Raw genomic sequence first — 19,664 nt, forward strand, 5'->3', positions numbered from 1 at the left:
GCTATGTGTAACTTCCTTGGTGGCAGGTACTACTATAGTCATTCTATAAAAGGGGAACTTGAGGATCAGAGAGGCTAAATAACTTGCCCAGAGTCACAGAGCGCTTTAATGTTTATGTAGACATTTGTTGATTTGGCCTGCTTTGCATCGTTTCCTCCTTCTCAAGTAACAGCACCATCTCTTCCAGGTTTGAATGGGACCCCCCCACCCCCACCACCAGCCCCATCCCACCCAGGGGTGAATGTGTGACTTAGAATTGGTCAATCAGCAATCTCACCAAGACCTTCATTGTACCCCCTGGAAAGAGACTCTCTCCTTCCTCCACCCATCCTTACTACTAAGGATCACATGAGTCTAGAGCTACTGAGGAAGACTTTTCAGAGTGAGGGCCACAGAGAAATAGAGTGGAAAGAGAGAACACAGATTTCCAATAACATCTTTTGAGTGCCTGGATATTACTGTGCCTGAATGCAAAACAACTCCCTGGATTTTTCAGTTACATGAGCCAATATAGCCTTTATTATACTATTTTGATGAATGCAGTAAAAAGCTTGAATTTGAACCCAGTGTTGCCTGACTCTAAAGCTAATGCTCTCTCCATGAAACAGAACAGCTCCCCCAGATACAGCCCTCACTGAGCCGGCATTTCCTAAGGCCAACATTTACCCTCTAGTTGCATGCTTCCTGGTGGAGAACGAGTCCGATGCAGTCCTGGGCTTGAGGACATTTCTAGTATTGGCCCACTGAAAAAGTCACCCGTCTCAACACACACACACATACACATGTTCTTCTGGGGATTGATGGCTGAAAAGAATTTCTCTTAGTATCTGATCCCCAGTCATACTCTGGGGTCTTGGGCTGTGTTGCAACCTACTAGAGCTGTGATGATAGGGGCCCCTTAGAGGTGCCAGCCAAGATCTCTCTAATCGTACACACATGTGGGGACAGCAAGCATTCCTTAGAGGGTGGAGGGACACCAGCAATTGTCACAGTGTTCCTGGGAAAACACTGCTGGGGGATTGTCTTAGTCTGGGATGCCATAAGAAAATGCCATAAACTGTATGGCTGAAACAACAGATATTTATTTTCTCGCAGTTCTGGAAGCTGGAAGTCCCAGATCAGGGTGCTGGCAAAGTAGGTGTCATTCTGAGGCCTCTTTTCTTGGCTTATTGATGGCTGACATCTTGCTGTATGCTCGCATGATCTTTTCTTGCAAGTGCTAGAGAGAAGGAGAGAGAGAAAGAGGGAGAGAGAGAGCCAAGAGAGCACTCTGATGGTGTCTCTTCTTATAAGGATACTAATCCTAGGGGATCAGGGCCCTACTCTATTTTGAAATATGGTTATGTTGGGGTTAGGCCTTCAATACATGAATTCTGGTGGGGTGGGATATACACACCCAGTCCCTAACACAGATGCACTGGAAACTTTCAGTCAAGGAGATGTGAAGAAAATGTAGAACAGAATATCCAGAAGAACTTGAAGGCAGTTGGTGCTCTTTCTCAGAGCCTAGGCTTAGGCTCTTTACAACAATCAGGATAGAGGTCTTCTGGATCTATGCTTCTTTGTTGTCTCATTATAGGACAAAACACTGGGATTCCTTTTTTGTTTTGGTGGCAATGTATGTCAGGGCTTTCTGGTTTTAAGATAAATCCGCATGCTAAGGTTGTGGTATCCCGACTGGGAAAACTAAATTAGTTAACTGAAAATGAAAAATAGGAAAATTAAACCAGCAAGTTCTCCAAACATATTGGGCCAATTTAAAACCCAGGTTAACATTGATTTATTGTTTTAATAAGATTCCTGTGTAAGGAAAAATGACTGGTCTACAGCATAAATAAGTACAGGAATGTGTTTATTTGGCTGCAATATGTAGGAGCAACAGGGCAAATGACTCAAGTTTTCTGCACTTTTCCCCTTATCTTTAAAATCACTGGGCCTTAAAGCATTATTTTTTTAATTTTATTTTATTATGTTATGTTAGTCACCATACATTACATCATCAGTTTTTGATGTAGTGTTCCATGATTCATTGTTTGCGTGTTTAAGGCATTATTTTTATCCTAAGATGAATGTCCCCAGAATGATGTTAAAGACCGTTAATATTCTGAGTTCTGTCTTTACCAAACACGACCCACGAAGGGAGAACTCTGATGAGGGCCCGAGTTGGTGCTGGCCCATGGCTCTCCAGCCAGGACACTTCTATGGCCAAAAGAGCTCTGCTCAGAGGAGGCCAAGGGGAGAGAGAGCTGGACATGCCCCCAACCCTAGGACCAGCTCAAACTGGGGGCAGCCTGCAGCACAAAGCTGTCACTGCAGAGGGGAGGTTACAGGAGTCTGTGGGACTCCTTCCTCCTCATAAGTCAAGTCCACCTCAAGTCCAGAGAGCTTGTCCAGCTCCCCTTGGCCTCTCTGGCCAGCCATAATGCAGAACTATGGTCAAGAATCTGGGGCTCTCCCACTGAACATTCTGGAAGAGGCAGTCATGGGAAGTTACATGCACTTCCAACTGACAATAAGCCAGGGTAAAAGTGTCCAAAGGTCACAGCCAAGGTGCGGGCATTGCATGGCTAACCTATGGCCTCGAAAATCACATGATCATCCCTGACTCTGACAGCACAGAGGCAGGAGATGTAAGGGTCATTTCCAAGGCCTTGCAAAGAGGTACAGAGCCAAGCATCCGGGTCCCCAGGCTTTCGGGAAATAACCTCTTAGGAATAACAGGCTCTGTGAAGAAGGCACGGAGCCTAAAGTGAATTTAACTTTGTTCCCTGTGTTTTATTTCTTGAGCTGAGTGGTGGATACAGGGTTATCTTTTATATTTTTCCGTGTCCTTTTTTTGAATGTCTTAAATATTGTATAATACATTTAAGAAATAAAATTACATTACAAAAAGAAGACATTAAAGTAGGACAGTCGGGATACCTTTTGAAATTCAATATGACTGATGAATTTGAGGGGCAACTGAAGAGTTATATGTGTATAAGATGTCCAGATAAGATACTTCCCATCCAGGGCCTACAGATTAAGTCTTTTCCCAGGGTAAAAGAAATACAATCCATCAGCTATTGAGTCAAATCCTATAATATTAGCAATAGACCATTCTGTTCCTTGTTTGGACCCAACAAAATAGGAAAGCTACAACTTTTGTCTTTTTGTAGGTAGAGTGCATTTAATCTCTACAAAGCTCATTTTCATTCATGTAGTTCCTACACACAGCCCCCAGAAAGATGGTGGCCTTTTGCCTTTTTCACTCTGGAGGATGAAATTATGGCCACATCAGAGGAGGCTGAACACATGCTGGAAAGAGGCAGAAAGGCTAGAATCAGAAACAAAGGCATTTTGTTTCACAAACCCTCACTCCCCACCAGAAAGTCTTTGCAGTTGCACTTAGCAATCCGGTGTGTATCAGATGTTAGATAAAATTAATTGGGAACAGACATTTATCATTATTGATTTGTATTGGATGGGCATTTATAACACGACATTATCAACAAACAGTAGAAGATATAAAGGCGGAGGAGTAATGGGGACTGGCTGTGTAAGGACAGAATCTCTATCATGAGGCATATGCCCACATTAACAAGTCCATGAAATTGATTTCCATGGAAAATGCTTTAGAAGAAAACCCAAGGACATCTTTCAGAATTACTGAAACAGTTATCTTTTGGGGAATGTCTATGCATATGTACATATATGTGTGTTTTTAATTGAACTATTTCTTACTTTGGATAATAGGGAGGTCTAAATAAAAAGTGAAGGCTGAAAGGCCTTGTTAAATGCAGTAAGCTCATATTTCAAGTGTATTAAATGTAGCTCTATTCATTGCTACATTAAAAGTACTGACTTCGATGCGATTAGGTTGATTAATGACATACTAGTTAATAAATGAAAATAAAGTGAATATTATTATATGAGAAGCATTGATTTTGGGGGGGGGGTTTAAAAGAATACAGTGGACCTGTTTGATCAATATATAGCCCAAATGTAAACCCCAAGCAGTTTTACAAGAAAACCTTCAAAACTATGGTGTGATGTGGTGCGAAGGAAGGGCACCAGCTCAGGAGTCAGGTAGATTTGGATGGAATTCTGATACACTCTTTACTAGATGTGTGACTTTGGGCGCCAGGCTCCTCATCTGTAAGACGGCAGTGATAACTACCCACCCAGGTGGTGATTGTGAGGGGGAATGAAGCCATGTATGCAAAACTCTGAGCCCAGGGGCTGGCACATAGTAGGCACTTCACTCTGAGTTAATTAGATACTTCTAGAAGTATCTTTCTTTCGAGAGAAGAGAGTTTAGGTTTTAATTTGTTGTGGTAACAGTGAGAGAAAATAAAGTAACGGGATTTTATCATTCATTTCTCCCCATGGCTCTCAAACCCTTTATGAGCCACTTTCGAGCTCTTGCTTATAAACTGTAGCAGCCAGGATGCAAAAGTGTAGTTTTTCCAGTTTAAAATATTGAAATGCTTTCTTACCCATTGCTAAGTTAGCACTGCACTGAGTCCCTGTGTGACCACCCAACCACCTTGGAAGCCCTCATCCTCCTTGATCCAGCAACCAAAGGGCTGATGCTTACTCAAGAGGGAGGGCGGGTTAGAAGGTCTTCTTGAAAGTTCTGGCTAGTTGTCCATTCTAGTACACTGGAATGTATCACCACGCCCCACTGGTTTCTAAATACTTTAGAATCACTGTCTTTTCTCAACAGTTGTTTCTTCACACACCTCCTTGGTCACCAATTTATTTGTGGGAGAGCAGAGAACTTGGAAGTCACTCTCCCCCAGGGAGGTCCTTTTGGTGGGCTAGAGCTGGCTGTCCTGTCTGGGGTCTCGTCTACTTGGATAGCTTCCCCTCTTTGCTCCAGCTGCTGTGGGGCCACTTTTCCCTGCAAGGTCTGTAATATAAACCGAAAGGGTATAACTGAAGTCCCTGTCTACAGGGTAGTTTTGTTTGTTTTGAAGGATTCTGAACCATGAAAGGAGGGATCTCAACAATGTGGTTTCCTGTGGGTGGGCCTGTTCTGAACAGGGAGTCTTTCCCCCGAGGGGATATACATTCTTGGAAAGAGCTGACAGAGCTGCTCCCAGGCCCAGCCCAGGCAGACACAAAACTGGGCAAGTTAGATCCCTGTTAACCTCCCATGGATCCCCCTTCTGTGAGTCACTCCGCCCTAGGGTGTTATTGTAAAGAGGCCCATGAATCCATATTTGCAACAAGCACTGTCTTTATTCATTCTACTAACATTCACACACTTTGGGCCAGGTACTACAGCAGTCTGTCCTCACTGGTTTTTAAATCTTATTAGATACTGTTGTGATTAATAAAACACAAACTTATCCAAAAGCGTACTAAACTCAGATGCCTTTGTTCACATATTATTTTTAAATCAATGGATGCTAAAAGTACAACTACTATCATGTGGAAGTCTGTAACATCTGACGTGAACTAGAGGTCCTCATCCCAGAAAAGTTGGACAGTATTGTAGCTCATTATGGAGATGACAAGAAGGTACATAATTTCATGATTAGCATATTAGTAAAGAGACAAAAGAATGCCAACTCACCCCTCTTCTGCATGGGAGGCCACAATGCCAGCCAGTGGGGTGTTGCTATTCTCCGTAACTGCAAAGCAAAGAGGAAGATTAGAGTAATTCCAGAGACTCACGGCGCTCAGGAAAGCATGTCCACAGCCAAATAGGACTTTTACAAGCAAGACCAGTGATGACCACTGAACACAGGTATGTCACCACCTCTGGGAGCATGGGATCTAAGGGGGCTAAAGGCCAATGCAATTCGTTGTGCATCTTCTCTTCCCTCCCTCCTCAGCCCCCTGCCCTGCTGTTCTTTCCTCTGGCTGGTCGTCAGAAAAGTGTTGGCAGGTGGCATCCAGCTGGGACGGCTGCCAGGTTTCTAGATGGAGGAGCTGTGCTGCAGCTGGCTTGGCAGGGTAAGGCCCGGAGGAGCCAGGGTGAACGAAATTAAGTCCCGATTCTCCATGGGGAGCTACGGGACATTTCTAACACACGGGGGCAGCGGCTGGCTGCCACCCATTCGCTGGTGCTGACATAGCGCTGCAAATAGAAGCAGCAACAGTGACTGACAGGAAGAGAATCTCCATGCGAGGGCAAAGCAAGGAGGGGGAAACTTGGTCTTCAACAAAACCCCAACACAAAGGCTTTTTAAAAAAGTTCTCAGTATTTGCCAATGACGTTACAACACACCTTCAACCAAGCCGCACTATTTCGAGCAAACATAGTCTTTCTCATCTCATCCCCCATTGGCAGTCATTTTCAGGAGTGGCCAGTTTCCAAGGGCAATATGCCAGGTCTCTGCAGAATTAAATAAAAGGGGGAACTGGCAAAGTGAAGGCGGCCAATGTATGTACTCATCTGTGTCTCAGATCCAGAAAACATTAGTCTTCCCTCAAGAAATCAGATGAGTCATGACTGAACCATGGAGTGGTAGAGGGTCCTCTAGACTATCCTTAGCCAATCTTTAAAACTGCCTCAGGAGTTAATTTCTGACATAAAATATGAACAAATTTAACAAAAATACAGAAAATTGTTATGCTTCGATATCAGAGTAATGCCTCCCCCACACCCCCACCAACCACCACCAAAATGTCCATGTCCTACTCCCCAGACCCTGTGCCTGCATTACCATACACACCAAAGGGACTATGCAGGTGTGATCGGGAACCTTCAGGTGGAGAGATGGATCTGGATTATCTGGGCAGGGCTGATGTAATCACAAGGGTGCTTATGAGTGAAAGAGGGAGACAGGATAGCCAGTGTCGGTCATGGGGTGTGAGAAAAGAATGGACCAGCCCAGCTGGTTTTGAAGATGGAAGGAGATCATGAGCCAAGGAAGGCAGGCAACTTCTAGAAACTAGAAAAGGCAAGGAAACAGACTCCCTCCCAGAGCCTCCAGAAAGGAACACAGCACCACTGATAATCTTGGCTAAAACATTCTATATTTCTTTTAGGATTAAAGACGGTCTATTCCATTTAGAATAGATCCTCTGGCAACATTTCCTTATGATAACTTTCAAAAGATGCTCTTTTTCTTAAAACCTCTTCTCAATAGGAAGGTATCAAACCCTAATTACATTAGATAATTGGGTAAATGGGACACAAGGTATATTTGCAAAACCTAAGTCACACAAAAAGTAGATGGAAGACAGAAATGGACCCCTTGGTCTCACATGGGTCACTGCCATGAGAACTTAACTCCTGTGCCTTACTGATTTTGGAAATAAGCAAATGTCTAGATAAAACTCTCTTATTTCCCACCCCTGGATTCTGAAATAGATCAGAGATTCAGCCTTCAGAAATCGTTAGTACATCAGTAAAATCAATATCCCCGAGAACTCAAGATCAAGAATTTTACTGGCAGAAAAGGAAGGCATGAGATTTCTCCAAAGTTACAACTTTCACAAGAGGAAAAGGAATAAAGACATTTTACTTGACTTGTTCAGGTTAAGCTACTATTTCCCCAGGTGCATGTCAATGGCCTTTTTTGGGGCCGGGTGTGCATTTCATGTGATGTGATCTCTAATCTCAAAAGGTTTGGGGTGAGAAAAAAAAAAAAAGTATCATCGGCCTCATGTCAAAACGTAACTCAATCTGGTATATAACTGAAAAATACAAGCCAGGGTAAGATTGCATGGGAGTATGTTTTCCAAATTCTACCCCTGTTGAAATTTCTTTGCCAGTCAATTGTGGATCAGCTGCGAGTAATCCCAGGCCCCCACAGGTGCGCTGTGGGGGAGTGACAATAAGCTGGAATCGATAGGGGTCAGGACCAGAGGGCTGATCCAGCTACGGCACTGGCCTCTCAGGAAGAGGACCAGGACCCCAAAGGTAATGAGTTAGGAACATGGGAAGCGGGGGTCCCCCCAGGATGGTATTCCTCTTCAAATAGTCTAACTGGTGGATGGTATCTGTGGATGGAGAGACTTGCCCTTAGCACACGGATGATAGCAATGCCTTGAAAGAAGTGATGGAGGGCGCCTGGGTGGCTCAGTTGGTTAAGCGACTGCCTTCGGCTCAGGTCATGATCCCGGAGTCCCGGGATCGAGTCCCGCATCGGGCTCCCTGCTCGGCGGGGAGCCTGCTTCTCCCTCTGACCCTCTCCGCTTTCATGCTGTTTCTCTCTCTCTCTCTCTCTCTCTCTCTCTCTCAAGTAAATGAATAAATAAAATCTTAAAAAAAAAAAAAAGAACAGTATGCAGCTCTGCGGGGAGAAAGGGGTAGCAGATGGTCATGGAGTCAAACCAGGGACGGAGGAAAGAGGAGTTCATGAACCAGGACAAAAGCTCCTTGCTACACAGAACACACACACAAAGAAAGTTACTCAAGAAAACCGTGGTTCCTTGAGCAGCGGCCACCAAGCTCAAGAACCTAATTCTAAATCCCACGCACGCTGGGCGTGGGACACTGCATGAACTCAGCCTGTTCTGATGGGCTTAGAGACTGGCTGTGGTTGGGCCTTCCCGTTAGAAACCGTCAATGTCCGCAGCTGCGCAGAGCCGGTGGCAGGGGAGGAGGCATTTCCAACGATGCTGGCTTCATCCAAGTGGATCATTACTTTTTTTCTTTTTTTTTTTTAGCAAGAAGCTGCAAGAATTTGAATTTTACATCTTTTCCCCAATCTTAAGGCTGCTGAGTTCCCATCACATGAACATTTCACTTTGCGATTCCATTAAGTGAGCCTGAAATTAAAAATGGAGACCATTTAAAAAGTCGCCATAACATTTAATGCCCCGGTTTGGCCTCGATCGTGCTTAGTCCCAAAGTGGAGGCAGGCAGCCAATGAGAGATGAATCTGAGGAGATGGGCGCAAGGAAGGGAGGAAACAAAGTAAACTCTTTGAACCGAATCAGAGCAAATGAATCAAAGCACAGGAGTAAGAAAGGGCCAGCAGAGAGGATGCACCATGGCTGTTCAGGGCTCCCTGAAGACTCACTAAAGAAGACCCAGCACGACAGAGGAGGCCAGTAGAGACCCAAACACGAGGCCATTAACTATCCCAGCTCTTCGGAGACAAGGCGCAGCTGAGTTCTCCAGGGACAGCACATGCTTCTGCAGACAGGGAGGCAGGAGAGGTACGCTGAGAGCACGCAATCAGCTCTTGGTATCACCAGGCTGAGGAGAAGAGGTCCCTTAGGTTTCAGACCTGATATATTCCTAAACACAAAGGCGGCTAATTGTACACTTGAATTTACGGAGGGGGAATGCCCTGGAACAGAAGTCGGTCCCAGGGGTTTCTTCAGGAGCTCGTAGCTCCGTGTGGGCTGTTCGAAGGAGGGTGGAAGGACGTATGCACAGAACCTGGCCTTCGGGCTGGTACGGCTGGTTAGCAATCTTCTTGTCAACCTCTGATTCCTGCTGTCTCTTAAATTCTCTTTTCTGTTCCTTCTTGCCACCCCTACTACAGACCCACCATCGGTGGGGGTGGGACAGGAGAAAGGGGGAGGCGAGTGCTGAGAACGCTCGCTGATCCCCTTGTCAGACTGCCAGTGGCCCTTGCGTCCCCCTTGGGAAGACACTGATCTTGAACTTCAAGGATAAACAGGGTCTGTGGCTCACACAAGACTTGGCCACTGAATTATGAGGTGACAGGCCAAATAATAGCTCCTTTCTTTTTTTGCAGGTTCCCTATTGGCTTAGCTTACCCTAGGCTGCCTGTCAGACCAAAAGTCATATGGGGCTTTGTAAATAAAAATGCCAGTTATGAAAATACACGTGCAATGGTCTCAGGTGGGGTCTCGAGAAAACAGAACCTAAGATGGTGATTGCATGCAGGTGATTTATCGGGAGCGGGGCGGGAGGGGGGTGATGTCCGAAGGAGGTAGGATTAGCAGTGGAAGAAGCTTACCTGCACTCACAAAGCCGGTCTCAGCTCCTCCCCCAGGGAGCCCTGAGGCTGGGCTGGCTCTGCAGAGTTGCCCTGAATTGGGGAGAAGGGGCCAGACCTTCATCCCCTGCATGGCCGGTCACTAAATATGGGCTGCTTCTGAGAGGGGGATGTGACTTGTTCCAGGTGGCTCTCTTCACAGCAGGTCCTGCAGAGGGACTCAGCTGAAACTCAGCTCCCCCACAGGGAGAGTGAGTAAGAGCAGCGGGTCTGGAGGTGGTGACCTGGGCAGGGCCCCTCACCCTCTGCGGCCCAGGCTTCATACTGCTCCCACCCCCTTGCTTCATACACTATGTTCTGGGACAGTTCATCCAAGATACTGAAGGGCCTCTTTTCCTGTGAAAAACTTTTAAAATAAAACTTTGTAGCATGAACTACAACTCCTGCCAATGCAGCTGGCCTTGGGGTGTAATGTGCTCATCAGTCCCCTCCTTCCCCATCCGTTCTAGAACCCCTCTACTCCAGCATCTCTCAAGCATTACCTGGTGGGTGGCCCATGCCCTTATCCCCTGAACTCCTTGTCACCACGCACTTCTTGAATCACGGAGGCCACACCTGTCCACTTACCATCAAAACGAGGCAAGAGAGCCTCAGGAAGCGAGAGAATACCTGGGGGCCACATCATGTCTCTCCTGCCCCCATCATAGGACAGCAGCCTGACGTCCTCCTGATGATGAGTGTCAATTATCCGGCTCAGATGGGGACTCCTCTCCTTGTCTGCTGGTTCTTGGCATAAGAAGCCTTCACTAACCGGGTGGGAGCCATAGTCCAGGGTTTAGGGGGATGTTTGCTATGTCCTATGGTGGAAGCAGATTCCCTTGGGAATCTCTAAACCACAGAACCCAGAGCTGCCGGGCCAAAACCCAAAAATTTTCTTAAGTAAGTCATGGGTAGTGATAGAAAGTGGAGCCACTCCCACTTTTCCCTCTGGGTTCCCAGTACCCTGTATTCTATTGGTTTGTTGCAGGTGGTTTAAAGGGGAGTATGCTCAGTATCAATGCCTGTGTAGGAGTGAAGGAAGCAGGACTGGGCAATGGGAGGAGGACAGGGATACAGTCACAAGAAAAGCCTCAGCTAATCCCACAGTGAGCTTTGGGGCTGGATGGCCCTGCAGAGTTATTCTGAATTGGGGTGAGCAGGCCAGACCTTTACACTTCCACACTGCTGCTGAATGGTTATTGATTCAGGGTACATACACTACGTCCTGGAGGCTGGTGCCCCATCCTCACTGGGAATTCTTTCTTCTAGCTAGATCCTCCTCCTTAGACCGCCTGTTCTCCGTCTACTCATCTTCCAGGCCCCTGACTAGCCAGCCAAGCTTTCACCGCTGTCTATGACTCCGTATATACCCTAACCTCAGAGCACTCTCTTTCTGCCAAATGTGGGTAGGCAGGTGAATCCCACAAAGCTCAGCCATTATGAGGATTTCTAGCTTGTGCCTGTATACAGAGCTGCTCCATCCATGGATGCAACTTGACCCTTACTGTCTGTGATCAGGTGGCCATAAGGGGGCCCCCCATATGGCTGAGGGAGGGGCACCGCTGTATCAGTGGATGCCATGGGGATCCAGGCAGCCTGCTTATCAGCCCACTGAACTCTCTGGCCCTTTGTGCGCACATTCCCAGATGTGCTACTTCCATCTTATCTGACAGAGTAGAAGAGTCAACATGGCCCTAGGAGAAGACCGTAAATGCAATCTCTCGTCTGTCCAAAGTGACTGTGAACTCTTTTTGATTTTCGTTTTTGATCGGAATTAAAAAGCACATGACACATATTAGCAGCCACAAACCACATACCAAGGCCGGGTTAGGGGCTGGAGCAAAGATACCACATGCGGCAAGACATCTGCAGTTGGGGTTACTGCTTGTTTGAATTTGCAGCAACCCCACTGTGCCCACTGAAGATCTGTCTGGTTTTTGTAGGGGACAGACTCGGGCTATGGTGGGGACTATCCCCTTCCCTCTGCCTTCTTCAGGTCTTTAAGGATAGCACAAATCTTCACCAGTGCTTCTTGGTTGTAAAGGGGTTTTTTTTGTTTTTTTTTTTTTTAATTTATTATCTTGACCTTTGGGGAAAGGGAGTAATTTCTGTTTGGCCTTCCTCACCACGAGGAGAGCTCTTACCTCATAGCTAAGGAGCTACCATGGATGTTCTGCCAACTACCAGTGATTTCTGTACCAATAGTACATTCCAGGTCTGTGAAAGAGACCACCTGGTAGGTCTGCGACCCTGGCACACACTGAGAGTTGGACCTGACCAGGGTGTCATTTGTCACCTAGCCTCCATGTTCCCCACTCTACAGGGGGCTGAGATGACACCACAGCTCCCCAGGTATCACCAGCAGCTCAGACCCTGCATGCAACAATGTGGGAAATGTTTGGGCGTTCCCTTTTGCCCAGTGTGTGAGTACCCAGGTCCTGGAGAGCAACATATGCCGAGGACTTTCTGGCCTTACACAGAATATCCACTCCGGTGTGCCCACTTCTTTGAGCCTCCTGGTCCTGCCTTCTGCCATCTCCCGTGGTGGTTCTAACACTTCTAGTTTAAATGGTAGGAGCCATCAACTTCTCCAGGCTCCAAGAGCCATCCTAGCAGCATGGGAGACCGTTTCCCTGGGTCCTTGTCCAGGCGTTACGTTCTCTATCGCTGGTGAGCTTTCCCACATCCATAAACTCTCCCTTGTCCAACTTGATTTTGACCCGGCACTGTCAGGATCCAGTCCCATCAGTTGTGCATGTTAGCCTGGTCCTACTGCCCCTTCAGAGCATAGGCCTTTCCTCTTTTACCAGACCAGCCCTTCCCCAGACAAATTCTGGGGGGACTCAACCCTCCCCGTTTGTCTCTGGGTCAAGAGAAGAGCAGTGAGTGACGTTTGGGGAGGAGGAGTGTGTTTTCTTGCAAAGCAGAGACCTTGGCACCATCCTTGGTACTAGCCTTTAACAGGGAGGAATGGGCCACATCTGTGGGCCCAGAGGGTTCCCAAGAATCTGGGAATTCACATTTTCCAGCCCATCAACCCAGGTATACCTACCCCATGTCTCAAGACCCCACTCCTGGCCTTGGCACAGCAGACCCGTGGGGGCTGAGCACCCAGACTTCTCTGCAGCTCTGCTACTCTGATAAATAAGCGCTGGGCCTGTTCCTTCGCTTTTCTGCCCTCCGACTGCAGATGAGTCTCTCCCTATGCTGTTAAGGAAGCCCTCTGGCTTTCACACTTAGCCTTATCACTCTCAGCACCAGCTGTTGCAGGTCTGCTTCCCAGGGAAGCAAAGTCTGAGACAGAGATTTGCCCCCAGGAAGCTTAGGAGGAAGTAGAGCTCCTTGTGCGGGGAGCAAAAGAAGCCACACTGGGCAGAGGGGAGGATGAATGGTTACAGGGTCACACCAGAGGCCTCAGCTGATCCCACAGGAGCTCTGGCCCGGGATGGCCCTGCAGGGTTGTCTCAAATAGGAACGGGGCCAGGCCTTGATGCCCTGCAGTCAGCCAGTAAGGGCTGCCCCCGGGAAGGAAGCATGACCTTGAGCACGGTGGCCGGCTCCCTTTAGCCCAGAGCCAGTCCCAGAAAAGGACTCAGCTGAGAACCGCCATCCTCTGGTACAAAGTGTGAAGTGAGGAATGAGTGCTTGAGTCCTCCAGGGAGATCTGGACCGAGAATCTTGACGTCTACTGCCCCAACCTACCTACTAACATATATGTAATTTTAGAAACCTTCACTGTACAACAAGAAATTACTTTCAGATCCTTGGGTGAAGCGTAAAGTGAAATATGCCTTTGTAAGCCTTAATGACACATCTTAGGTTTTCTAGGTGTCCCAAGTTTCAAAACATCCCCAAATCTTTTTTTTTTAATGTTTTTCTTCCTAACATAGACCACGAAAAGAGTCCATTTGGCCTTTGGAGTAGACAACCCTACTGATCTTCCTGCAAATGGGCTTAGGCCTTTAACCTTCTTGCCTACCTTCGCGTCTTTACTGCTTGGAGCTAAGAGCCACACCAACTCTCTACACAACTCAAAATGCTAACAGCCTCATGGCACGTAGGTATGTGTTCTATGGGCCATGTTGAGTCATGCCTCGCCGTCCTAAGCTGCCCAGAGCCACACAGTATTTGCAGTGGGTCGGCAGACAGCCCACTGGCTGCCCACGGTGCAGAGAAGCAGTATAACAAGCATGGCCCATTCCTTAGCCAGGAAAAGCCGTTGAAGTCTGTGTGCTGAAGACAAAGTGGCCATAAACTCTGCAAGCCAGGGAGGTTATTTCAGTTACTAAATGATTAAAGTCTCTAATCTCTGAAGCGGTGATAAAGAACACCAGGGAAGGGGGCTGTGCTTTTGATGCTGGGGGAAGGTACAGAACGTCTCTCTTGAGACCATACCAGAGGAAGCCCACCCCATAAAAGAACCGCAGATAAGTAAGACATCATTAATAAATCAATGACAGGAAAATGAAAACGGAAGCAGATGAATCAGCTATTGGATCAGGTCGTAGATGAAAAACAGCACATCTGTTGCTACCTTTGGTGCATTAACAAATAAGTCTACTGGATCAGACCGTCTTTCATACTTTTACTTGGAATAATGAAGCTTCAAGAGCGATTAAAGCATAAATCAATTTTTAAATGTATCTTGTACCTCCCCCAAACAACAGGAGGCATATTTTTCCTTGCTTTGAATTCTTTTTGGCAGGCGACAGGAAGTGCAGGGATAAAAAAGGTCTGCCTCATGTTGGCTCTGCTGTGGGGTATGAGCACACAGCTAATTTAGTGTTTAGCCTTATGCTTTGATTCTTACCAGCTGAAGGCACTGAGCTGTGCTTAATCGATACGTTAAACCCGAGCCAGTGCATTTCAGTTCAGGCAATATCCACCGGTCTCCTCGTCCAGGACAGCTCGGGTCTAACTTCTTTTCCTCTTCATGTAGATACTGATTTACATTTTGTCTTGTTTTTATTGAAGACTTCAGCAAAATTAACAATTGAGGTGGGGAAAGCATTTTTCTCTTTTGAAGCATAATTTCTCCTTTATATATAATGAAGAAGCTTGCTTCTTCCTAATGGCAAAGTGGCCAGGTTTTAGGACATCAAGGATGGACATGTGCAATTGATTTGGTAAGCTGTACATCCATGTCCAAAGGGGGAGAGACGTACTCTCAACATATTTTTTTTTATTGAAGTGTAACATACCATATTATATTAGTTTTAGGTGTACAATATAGTGATTGGACAATTATATGCATTACTAAATGCTCCCTATGATAAGTGTAGTTATTACCTGTCACCATGCAAAGTTATTACAATATTATTGACTATATTCCATATGCTGTACTTTTCATCCCTGTAATATAATTATTTTATAGTGGAAATTTGTACCTCTTCATCCCCTTCACCCGTTTTGTCTCTTTGCCTATTACACCCAGCCCCCCACCCCTTCCCCCTGGCAACCACCAGTTTGTTCTCTGTATTTATGAGTCTATTTCCATTTTTTGTTTGTTCGTTTGTTTTGTTTTTTAGATTCCACATATAAGCAAAATCACATGGTATTTGTCTTTCTCTGACTTATTTCACTTAGCGTAACAGCCTCTAGGTCCACCCATGCTGTTGTAAATGGCAAGATTTCATTCTTCTTTATGGCTAATATTCCTTTGTGTGACAGCGAGAAACTTAGCATGTCTGAGAAGCTTAGAAACTTCTGCTTAGCCCTGCACGTAGGCATGTTACAGCTAAGATTTGAAAAAACTGCTTTTTTACCGGAAACCAACCTCACCTGAGGAGATAAGGAAGTACATATAGAAATGACTCTGCTAGCTTGATGGGAACTACATGACCAGATTCCTGTACGCAAAGATCAACTGACCAAGGACAAAGCTGTTACACCACTTTCTTCAGGTGTCTTGAGATGTCAGTCACCTTTTTGACTCCAACTCCCTCACCTTCCCCCTCTTCCTAACATAAAAGAAGCTCAAATCTCATGCTCTGCGAGATGGTTCTTTGGAATCTCGTGCTCCTCTGTTTGTTGGCTTTTTGAACAAAGTCACTTTTCTGACCCCAACATCGTGCCTCTCAACTAACTGGCCGGTCATGGGGCAAGCAGAACAAGCTTGGACCTGGTTACCCTTTGGTAACCCAGCCAGGAGCAGGTCATGGCTAGCCGGCCTCATACAGGGCTTCTCCGACTTCCCGGAGCCACACCTGCTGCCCCAGCCTCTGGCCCGTGGGACAGGGCATACACAGACCTCTGCCAGCCGCCAGACCCGAAAGTAGGGTAAGTTGCTCCAATGTCTACAGCCGGGAACCCCATTCCCCTCCGTTTGGGCTCGTCCTTGGGGAGAAGCCACTTTGTTTGCATTTGTCTCCAGGACCCGTTGGAGAGGGTAATAGCTGTTGGTCTCGCACCCAGTGTGTTCGTGAGCCAGTTCCTTTGCGCTCGGTTGGTTTGTTGCTCCAGCTTTGGGTAGCTTTGGACAAACCCAGCCCTGTTAAATTTGTTTTGTGAAAGACCTTTCATGTTCTCTCCATAAATACTAGCGACTTGTAGCTTTATTCCTCCCATTCGGTTGCCTCCAAATAGTTAATGTTGTAGGAAGCCGTTTGGTTCCGTTGGAGAAACTGACTTTAAGGGAGAAACTAGGAAATAAGAAGCTGTTTGGTTCAGTCGGTGAAACCCCTGATTTTTGAGAAGGAGTGAACGTTCACAGAAGTGTTCTAGGCTTCATTTAGTCCTGGTTTGGTTTCTTCTGTGTTCTTTCTGAACCTTTGCCTAGGAAGATGGGGAACACTCCTTCTGTTTCCAAAGAAAGAGCTTCAGGACAGATTTTGAATAAATCGCGCAGAGAGCTGAAAAGCAAGAGGGAGAGACAGGAGTCAGAGGTAAAGGAATGTTAGTGCAAACTTCGAATCCGTCTCCGGCCAGGCCAGTGGTCACCTCTGCCTGCCCTCCTCCTGTTCCCGCACCACCACGGGCGGGGCTCCCACAGCCAGCTCCTATATACCATCGCGGGTGCCTCCAGCCCCATCGGCACCTGCTCCCCCTGCCCTCACTCTTGAGGAGGGACCCCCAGCTGTAGGGCCACCTCCTCACGAGGTTCAAACTGAAGTGCCCCCACTTAAAACGAAAGGGCACAGGGGCTCCCCTGAACTTAACCCACGCACTTCAGGTAAAACTGTCAGCGGGGAACAAACTGGTTGACCGCTTAGTAGACACAGGGGCAGCATACTTGGTACTCAAGCTAATTCAAGGTTGTTAGTTTAACTAAGATAAACGTGTCTTTAGGCGTATCAGCATTAAATATAAAACTTTTATTCTACCAAGTTTACTAAACAAGCTCATGTTATCTCTGTTGCAACTTGTCAGCAAGGAGATGACTTAAAATGATGGTTAATTTCATCTGTCTCTTGCAGTTTTCATGGGTAATTGTTAAGAGCAAGTAGGTTAAATAAAAGGGCTTATAGGTAAACTTTTAAATAGCTTTCAAAATCCTTGGTAACCTGACACTTTGACGTTTTGCTAAGTTAAGCAAGAAATTGGGTTGAATAAATTGGATATCTAAGTCTTTTCCAAATAAGATAAAATACTAAAGCATTAATGACTAAACATAAGTTTGTCAGCTTTTGTCTTATCACAGAGAAACTCAAGATACTTGGGTCTGTTAGTAAACATTTTATGCTTTATTGAAAGTTGTACTATGCAAAAACACATGCCTAGAAATTACAAAATGTATTCAGAATTTGCCAATCTAAAGGATTCTGGTGTGACACAGTTCCGTAATTGGTTACTACTTAGTTTTCAGTGGAAACTAAGGTTTCTTGGAGTTAAAATTCTGATAAATGTAAAATGCTAGAAATAGGGGCACCTGGGTGGCTCAGTCAGTTAAGCGTCCAACTCTTGATCTCAGCTAAGGTCTTGATCTTGGGGTCGTGGATTCAAGTCCCACCTCGGGCTCCACACTGGCTGTGAAACCTACTTAAAAAAAAAAAAAAAAGACCTAGAAATGATAAAGAGAGCAACTCTGTATGTAGGGAAAGTAGGAGATGTGTAGGAAAGGTATGAGAAATGAGAACACATTTTTGTTGAGGGAAAAGAAAGTAATTTTGTCCTGAAATGGGATTAGTTGTTTAGAGAGGAAAAACTTAGACAAAATCTGAATGAGAAAGAATGTTGTAGAAGGTTTGTGAAGTGGAATCTTTGATAAAAATTTTATGCGAGGTCAGGACTAAGATTGGAATGAATGCATTTTAAACACAGGTATAAGATTGGAATTTGGCTTTTCTCTCTGTTAAAAAGAAAGTTTTCATGGATTGTTGGTCTGATCTTGATAAGAAATTATAAACAAAGTTTTTTTCTTTATCTGCCCAGAAAAATAAAGTTTCTGTGTTTTGTCTTTATCAGGTCTTTGATTTCTTAAGAAAGTTAAAAATTCTCAATATTAAGGGAGCTACATTTTGGTAACAACTGTAAAAACTTCTATAGAATCTCTTATTGCCTCCAAATAGTTAATGTTTTAGGAAGCCATTAATTAAATGTTAAGTTTTATAATAGTCGCTAATCCTATTTCGGTACATGCTTTAGAACCTTTTGAGGTTTTTAACAAACTTCCCCAAAATTCAAAATCTAAATGAAGTTGGGCTCCTTTATTTTGTATGTTAAGTTACCTGGAAACCATTGTCAAACAAATGATGATAAGCCTTCCTAGCTTACATTGTGTGGGTAGATGCTAGAATTGTTCCAGAAATTATATAAAATTTCTAAACTTTTAACATGTCCTGATATAATGTCATCACATGTAATTCTAATTATTGAAATATTATGTGTCACAAAAATTACCCAATATCATTGTCAACTGCATTATAATGAATCCTCATCAGATTTTTAACCATGGCCATTTTTTAGTTTTTTGTCATTTATAGTTACTCTTTCACTCTGATGCTCTTGCATATATTTCAGTTTTGAGGAGACTCACAAAAAGAACTTTTGACAAATACAGGTTTCTGATATCTTTGAGATCATAAAACTAAGAAATTTCAGAACTAATGGAAAAACTGTATTCAAACAACAAGAATTAGTAACATGGGACAAAATGAATTGAGAAAAGGATTATAATTTGTATGACTCTTGTTTGTAACTTTGCTGGTTCTTACTAATATTTGCTCTTCTAGATTTAAGAAGACGTTTTCTCTTAAGATATCTATGACTTACAGGAATCTGATAAAATATTCCTTTGTAAAACCAAAAGGAACATTTATCTTTTCACCTGGCTTAAACTCTCCAGCATTTAGAAATTCTCAGTGAGTGTTCTTTCTTTCATGGTAATTATAGTTGATTGCATAAGTTCAACGAGAATCTGTTCTCCTTATCCCAGGACCCCATTGAAAACATTAGTTATATCACCAAGACTTTGACTGGAATGTCATTTGAGAGACATGCATAGGCTCAGATATGATAGCTTTAAGGAACTAAGGTTGACTTTTTAGAGCCAATAGAGCTCCTTGGAAATGTTGGCCTGACACCTTGCTTCCAGTGTTCCCAGCAGCCTTACCAGGTGAATAAAGAATGTCCCTTCCTGGCAGGTGCAGGAACCTCAGGGTAGTTTAGGGACCTTGAGAAGAGAGGAATTCAGCTAAATCTATAGGGATTATAGGCAAATCTGATGGCAAGTGTTTGGTTTGGCTTCTGGCCTTGAGAGTCTCTTAAAAGTTCAATCTGAAATCTCTTATGAAAAGTCCCAACAAAGCAGATTTATCCATATGACCAATT

The sequence above is a fragment of the Mirounga leonina genome, unplaced genomic scaffold (assembly GCF_011800145.1).
Source record: "Mirounga leonina isolate KUSES-001 unplaced genomic scaffold, KU_Mleo_1.0 Mir_82, whole genome shotgun sequence".
Taxonomy (NCBI): Eukaryota; Metazoa; Chordata; class Mammalia; order Carnivora; family Phocidae; genus Mirounga; species Mirounga leonina.